The sequence below is a fragment of the Coenobita brevimanus genome, chromosome 100, assembly GCF_032717465.1.
Source record: "Coenobita brevimanus isolate Jiangsu-jjx chromosome 100, ASM3271746v2, whole genome shotgun sequence".
In the NCBI taxonomy this organism is placed as follows: domain Eukaryota; kingdom Metazoa; phylum Arthropoda; class Malacostraca; order Decapoda; family Coenobitidae; genus Coenobita; species Coenobita brevimanus.
In genome coordinates, this window is record NC_137053.1 from 63,412,086 (window position 1) to 63,418,159 (window position 6,074).

The window sequence follows — 6,074 nt, forward strand, 5'->3', positions numbered from 1 at the left end:
TGTGTGTGTGAAGATACTGGGATTTGAATGTGAGTGAATGAGTGTCAGAGTCATTTCAGTGGGATTGCAGTTGGCTAGTTTCTCCCTCTTTTGGGCTTCCTCTTTGCTTTATGGGCCCTATACATTTCGTCCATATGATAAAAAAAAAAAATGAATAGGGGATGACTGCTTGAAAAAGAAAAAAGAAATGGTTACGATGATGATTGAAAAATAATTGGTTTTGCAGATAGTGATGATGATGATTAGTCCACTTCACTAAGCATGGTACTGATAGTTCTCCCACTTTAAAGCTTGTTCATTCTTTGTTCCTTGTTCACTGGAAATAAAATTGAAAGAGAGAGAAAGAGAAATTGGGAGAGAAACCATGCCCTAGTGCTAAAAATCATTACAGGCCTCTGACCCTCCCATCACCTGTACTGAGAGTGTTTCCCTTCACCTTCCCTTTGTATAAAAATTAATTCTTACATGTTATTCCTTTATCAATACATGATAAACCTATTAGGTCAAGATTTTGCAGTTTTGAAGAATATTTCCTGTGTATCTTGGCTTGTAATCCCATTTGACAGACTACAGAAATCCTGGCAGTCCCAAAGATATATATTGAAGGATTGTCAGTTGTGGTAGTGTGGTGAGTGTGTTGTGGTGTGGGAGGAGGCCCTACACTGTGGTACATGTGGTGAGTGTTTTGTGGTAGTGTGGTGTGCTAATGTATGTGGTGCATGTGTGGTGAGTGTGTTGTGATGTGGGAGGAGGCATTACAGTGTGTGCATAGTGTATTGTCTGTGAGTTGTGTGTTGTGTTGGCACTGAAGAAGAGAAAGATGATTGTGTTGAAGTCTGGCTATACTCATTTCTCCCTAACTTGGCACAAATTTTCACGTTTTTGCAGCAGTTGGCACAAATTTTCATGTTTTTGCAGCTATATTAACATTATCCTACTTGCAGAAACAAAATATTACAGACTAGCATTCGTTCCATAGCTTTTCATTGTGACAGGCATCATATTTTAATGCTTGTTTACCGTATTCTTACAGCTAGGCATTCATGAGAGCAGAAGCCATTTTTAAACCAAGTTAAGAGAGAGAGAGAGAGAGTGAGTATACGAGTAGGTGTAATTGTGTTTCTCTGGGTCTGGATGAGTCTGAAGGGTGGGTGTCTCGTGATGGTTTTTGAAGGCTTCTCTTGTGTGGCTGAAGTGGCCATGTATATCTAGGTAGTAGCTATGTATAATTTGAAATAGTAGAAATAAAGATTTAAAAAAAAAAAGTGGATGACAGCCACAGCCACTGGTGGCTTGCACTTAGGCTTCCAGTATTGCAGATGGTCGGAGCCGGTGACCTGTACTGTGAAATTCCATATGCTTTTCACAGCACAGTTCTGTTGGAATGGGGGCTGTTGTAAGGGGGTAGGAAAAAAATATGTATCCTTGTGAAATTTAGTGTTGGGTATCGGATGAGAACAGATGTTTTTGAAGCGTTCTTTGTAGTGTAGGTTTTGAATACATTCATTCCATAGCATTTCTTCATAACCAGCATCACATTTTAGTGCTTATGTACTGCATTCTTACAACTCAGCATCCATGAGAGAGCACAAGGCATTTTTAGACCAAGTTAGAGTAAAGAGAGGGAGAGAGAGAGTAAGTGTATTCATGTTTCTCTGGGTAAGGTTGTTTCTGAAGGGTGGGTGTCTGGTGATGGTTTTTGAAGGTTCATGTTTGGCTGGAGATTTTTGGATGGCTGTAGTGGCCTTTTGTGTATAGGTAGTAACTGTGTACAGTCTGAAATAATGAAGTTTTGTTTATATATATATATATATTAAAAAAAAAAAAAGGGGGGGGGGGGAGGAAGAAGGTTGACAGTCACAGCCATTGGCAGACTGCAAATAGTGCAGGTGGTTGGAGCCGATGACCTGTACTGTGAAGTACCATATATTTTCACAGCACAGTTCCTTCTGAATGGGGGCCGTTTTAAGGGGGAGAAAAAAAAATGTATCAGATATATATTTGTAAAATTTGGTGCTGGATGTAGGATAAGAACAGATTTTTTTGAAGCACTAGTGTAGGTTTTGAATGGGTGTTGGTGCTGGGTAGTGACTACACACAGTAGCTGAAACAAGTATCTGTGCAGGAGGGGGTCAGTGTTCCCAAAAGTCAAAATGTAATGAGTGATATCTCAGGAGGGTTGATATTTATGATTTCACCCACCTCTCTTTAGTGTTACCATACAAGAACAGTATTACATTTGATTACTGTCTTTCAGTATAGGGAGACAGTTCTTACTACAGCTAATATTTTGTGTACATAGTCGACCTGTCTGTAGCCAGATCCCATGATTCCATGAGGGGTGGTCATTAATTGTCTTTGAGTTGGTTTATTTTACGGGGAGGGGCACTAACCCCCTTGCTTAGAACTTGTTCACATGCAGGGAACATGTATGGTTGGGTTATATGGTTACCACCCAGCATTGTAAATTTTCCTGGCATGCAAGAAACCTTTAGGCTTGTCAGTTAATGTAAAGCCACCTGAAAAGGAAAGAAGAGTAATAAAAAGTGACAGAATGGATTTATATAGCCCTGGAGTTCGTGCAGAAAAATTGCCTTGACACTGAATGCCATGTACTAATTGAATCATAAGACCAAGTTTGTTATTCAGGAACCTGATTCACAAAACTTCCCAATGCCAGAGCTCTGCCAGGACCAGCTTGTGGGAATATCACATTTCAGAGTATCAGCACTTATTTAGGATGCCATATCAGATACATATCAATACAGACTGTTTAGAAAGAGTGGTTACAATTTACTGGAAGATATATGCCACTACAAAAATGGAAGGTCAGGCTTTTATGAGATTATCGCATTGTAAAATGTATTAGTGTGAATAATATAAACCTATTGACAATATTACAAGCTTGATGCCCCAGAAATTATCACCCTAAATCTTCAGTTTTAAGGCAGATTGTCCTGGCATCTCAGAATGAATGGATCTTGAATTTGGCTTTTATTTTTTTCTTGGAGGGAACAACCATGCAGGCTTCTTCTGTTACTTCTTGTTTGCATTAAAAAAAAAAAAAATCCTCATGTAGTATGCACAGATACTTGTTTTAGTTATTCAGTACTATGAAAAAAATAATATGTTTTTCAGAACACAGTCTCTTTAGGATGGAGGTTGTTTAGGTAGGGGAAAAAAAAGTGAGGTGTTATGCTAAGTAGAGTAAGAAGAGGGAAGTTTAGTGCTGGGTATAGGAAGAAGAGGGAAGTGTAGTCCTGGATATAGGGAGAGGGAAGTGTAGTGCTGGGTAAAGGAGGAAGATGGAAGTATAGTGTTGGATAGAGGAGGAAAAGGGAAGTAGCTGAGTAGAGGAGGAAGAGGGAAGTATAGTTTGGACATAGGAAGAAGAGGGAAGTGTAATGCTAGGTAGAGGAGGAAGTGTAGTGTTGGGTATAGGAAGAAGAGGGAAGTGTTGTGTTGGGTAGAGGGGGAAGAGGGAGGTGTTGTGTTGGGTAGAGGAAGAAGAGGAAACTGTAGTGTTGGGTAGAGGAGGAAGAGGGATGTTGTTGAGGCAGTGCATGTAGTGTTTTAGGCTTTGATTGGCTGTAGTGGCTAGGTAATGAGTATGTACAGGATAAATTAACAAAATAAATATATATAAAAAAAAATAAAGGAAAAATAAAACACAAAAATGGTTGCACAATTTATTTGGATGGTCACTTCAAGTTAATTTGGGGCAGTGGTCAAGTGATAGGTCTAGTACAACTTACTTGGTGGCATGAATTGCCATAATGCTTTTATTTTCCTCCGACAAAGTGAAGCCAGAGTGGAGGGTCAGTTTAGTAATCAGGGAGACTCATTCCTGTCTTATTAATAAATTTCACTGTTTCGTGGGATTGGTCCACTTCTGTCAGATAAAAATAATTTATTATGAAGAGGTACATAGTGGGGCTGGGAGGAGGAGGCAGCCTTATAATATAAGTCTGTGTGGAAGTCTTGTTGGGGTGTGGTGGTTGTTTATATGTTCGTGTTTTTCTGGATTGAGAGTCCCTTTGTTGTCTTGTGTCTGTGTGTTTACCCATGAAGGATTTTTGAGACAGAAGACCACCTGGTATTGTATTGGTGTTGATGTTGAATGGGAAAGCCATGAAGTTGATAATTACATGGCACTTATATATAGAGAAAAATGTGTGAGGCAGTCAGGATTCCAGGGGCTTGAATATTTAAGGTCGGCGAGTGAGCTTCTGGCCCTTTTTACTCTGCATGGCCTGGTTATATTAGTGCCACCACATGAAGGTGTCTGTTTAGCACCACATTTTCATAACAACTGGGTGCCGGTGGTTAGAATCGGGGGTAGGGTTGCGAGAGGCAGACTGAAAAAGACCTGGAGTGAGGTCATTGTGTGTGAACTCGGGGATAAGGAACTGAATAGGGAAGGCTGCCAGAGATCAAGCAGCCATTAGGTGACCAAGGCCATCACAAGCATGTTGGAGCCTTTACAAATGATATATGACCAACATGAAAATACTGAACCACTTCTACAGGCCCACCATGCGCTCTTAATTTCAAGATTATTTAAGCACAGTATTATAATGCATAGGATTGAATTATATTAAAACACATCATCTGAGATGTACGGGCACATTTTCCACACTATTACAAACAGAATAGGTGTAAATTGTGAGTTTTGTTTGTGTATAATGCCAGCAAAAAGTAATTCCTCATTTAATAATTGATAAATATTCCCATAAATTGGTGACAGGTGAACATTGCTTGAAGTTAGGGTTAGGTCCCAGCAAGAGGGAATTTTTCTCAAGCATTTTAGAAAAGATCATATGCAAGACAGTAACTTGTTAGTAAGATATGTATTTGTGTTAAATTTAAATTAAGAATATTTTTAGATGAATTAATTTTGACCTTTCACAGCACACCTTTAAGACTAATTAAGAAGCATATTATGTGAAAAGTGTTTGTATTTTGACTGACAGATTAAGAGAGAAACTGGACTGAGTGAAAGTATCTGAAATGGGGAATTACTGATAGGGGTTTGCCAGTAAGTTATTATTTGACTAACAAGCAGTTTCTGAAGCCTAAACTAATGATACCCCTTGTTGGCATTGTACTACAAATGAAAACATTTGAGTGTTTATTTTCTGTGTGTTTTAGTATTTCATATAGTTAAGTATTGTATTAGGCTTCCGCTTCCCCTCCTTGTTCTTCTTTTCCTTTTTCTTTTTCCTTGCTTTTCCTCTCCTCTTCCTCCTCCTCACCTTACCACCCATCCAACTCACTCTACCACCACCACCCTGCAACCAACCCTACCACCACCACCATCCTGCAACCCACCATTGCTATGCCCTCTCAGGTGTCCTCTGCTATTCCTGTCATCCTTGTCCTGTCCTGCCATCCCTGTCTTGTCCTTCCGTCACTGTCCTGTCAACCACGTATTGCCGACCCTGTTCTGTCAACCACGTATTGCCGACCCTGTTCTGTCATCATTTACCTGCCCTGCACTCTTTCACTGTCCTTCTCTCCCCTACACCCTTGCAATACAGAGCCATGCCCACCCTTGCAATATACAGCCATGTCCTTCCCTGCACCCTTGCAATACACAGCCATGTCCTCCCCTGCACCCTTGCTATGCCCTGCTACATCCCCGCTGTCCTACTATTCCTGCCATCCTTTACCTGTCCTGTCATCTCTCTCCTGCCCTGCACCCTTGCAATACACAGCCATGCCCTTCCCTGCACCCTTACTATGCCCTGCCATGCTATCTCTTACTTCCTCTGCACCCTTGCTATGCCCTGCCATCCCTGTACCTAGTCATACTCTCCCTTGCACATTTACTGTGCCCTGCCATCCCTACTATTCTTGCCTTGTTGTCTCTGCTATGTTCTTGCCTTGATCTGCCCTGCCCTGTCATGTTTATCACTCTTTTAATATATCCTTCCTCCATCTCCTTCTTCCCTTCCTTTCCTCTTCTACCCCTCCTTCCTTCTGCTTTTCTTCTTTCCTCCCATTCTTCCTCTTTCTCATCTTTTTCTTTATCTCATCCTCCACCTAACCCATTTTCTTCACCCTCCTCCTCT